This window comes from Notolabrus celidotus, chromosome 5 (genome assembly GCF_009762535.1).
Source record: "Notolabrus celidotus isolate fNotCel1 chromosome 5, fNotCel1.pri, whole genome shotgun sequence".
Classification (NCBI taxonomy): domain Eukaryota; kingdom Metazoa; phylum Chordata; class Actinopteri; order Labriformes; family Labridae; genus Notolabrus; species Notolabrus celidotus.
Genome location: NC_048276.1, coordinates 34,573,107 through 34,575,044, shown reverse-complemented (window position 1 = coordinate 34,575,044; position 1,938 = coordinate 34,573,107). Strand labels below are relative to the sequence as shown.

The window sequence follows — 1,938 nt, the reverse complement described above, 5'->3', positions numbered from 1 at the left end:
TTTCTGGTATCCTAAAGAATCTTGTTATAATTTTCCACTTAAATTCCCTCCATAGGTTTAAGTTAGTGACTAGATGTGCCTATGAGCTTATTTCCTCCCATGAGTCCTGTGAAATATCTATATTCATCTTGGTTTCCCACTTCTCCCTTATATGTGATGTATTATTGAGATTCCTGTCTATATATCTGGTAAAAATGACATATTACTTTTCTGTCCCTGTTTCTTAATAGCATATTTATCAAGAATGTTTCTATTGTGGATGGCTTCATAACTCTCTCCCATTCAGTATGTTTTGTTAAATAATTGCTCTTTTTAATGTATTCCATCCTTTTCACAGCTCCTGTTTTTACTTATTTTACAAAAAAAGACGTAAAAAACTTTTAAAACAAATTTAAGAAATGTAGCTACACTAAAGAGTCAAAAATACTCGAACCTATTCAACAAAATAAGAATAAAATCAGCTGCAGCTTACTTATGTAACCGGTGGAAATCTGCGTTGTGTTTGTTTAAAGTTGACTAACGACCAACACCAGGACTTCGTTTGTTCTGCGTTTATTCTGTTAAACAGACAGACAAGAACCTCAGAGTTTTATACAGTATGCAGCCCGCCTCCGCTCCTCTCCCCAAGGGATAACATACAAAGGGCTGCGTAACAAGCATAAACATTACACTCACATAAAGGATATAAAACACAATAATCATACCTGTTAAACAGACAGACAAGAACCTCAGAGTTTTATACAGTATGCAGCCCGCCTCCGCTCCTGCACAGATGAGAGCACATTTCGACTAGCTTAACTTTCAGTGCACGTAAACCAACACGTGCATGTTCAGTTAGTCTGCTTAACCATGACTTTAAAAAGGAATAAAAGTAAACTCTGTTTAATATACACATAGGAACTCTATACAGGACAAAAGCACACATAGAATAAGTAAATATATGGAAACATAAAAGTAAAGTGACGGACACCTACCTCTCCCCAAGGGATAACATACAAAAGGGGAGAGGGAAGGGGGCAAATCAAATATAAAGGTCAAGATACCAACAAAGAAGAAAATGACCGGAAGACAAGGCTGCACTTCAAAATACTTTTGGGAAAAGAAATATACAAAGAGGTTCTACACACACACACAGGTATACTTTGTGTAATTATAATGAAATAATAATTAATACTGCATTTTTAACCCTGTTACACTTAGTTGACTGTGAAAACATGTCTCTAGCTTCTGTGTGAGGAGCACACACTTGAACAGCTGAGTTAATCATGTGTCCTCTTATAACAGCATGTTTACAGTAAGTAAAGAAACTGAATACCCCAATCAGCATTGCTGCAGCCCTCCAGCTCTGAGCCAGGTCCAGACCCTGAAGTGAACGACTGAGAAGATACCTTCAAGTCTAAATCAACACAGTTAATCAGCAAAAATCAATGAGGAACGCCAAACTGACTCATTATGGTTTTAATAATGCACCACAAGACAATTAAATATTAATTGCTGTTTATTAAGTGCTTATTTATTAAGTGGAAGAGAGGCATCCGCATGAATCTTTAAACAGGATTCAGAGGAATGGCCACAGGAACGCATGAAAGGCAGGAAAGCTTTTCAAGAAATGTTTCTATCGACTACAGACAGGCATCTCCTCCATGGTCATTGAAGCTGCTTAGCATGTTTACACACACACACACACACACGCTCACCTCAACACATGACACAATCTATAAGGGACAGGAGACGATGTGATGTAATGTCTTTGATTTTCCCTCACATGTTACCTGTTTGAGTTATCACAGGTAGGTGTGTTTCCTCACGTTCAGCAGAGGAACATCTGTGTGATTCCTCTGAGGCAACAGTAACACAGTGTATCCTCTACTAGAATAACAAATTAATATAAATGACATGACTGTACTTCACTGCAGGGACAGACCAATGTAAGTGAAC

General features: G+C 37.6%; 1 long non-coding RNA gene across 1 annotated transcript; it reads right to left on the bottom strand.

The window, feature by feature from the left end:
* Positions 1 to 536: 536 nt before the first annotated feature.
* On the bottom strand, positions 537 to 1,004 carry LOC117813237. The gene is made up of 2 exons (XR_004631369.1): positions 975 to 1,004; positions 537 to 764 (listed from the first exon to the last, which is right to left on the bottom strand). It is a non-coding gene; the product is annotated as an uncharacterized LOC117813237 (long non-coding RNA).
* Between the last annotated feature and the right edge of the window lie 934 nt (positions 1,005 to 1,938).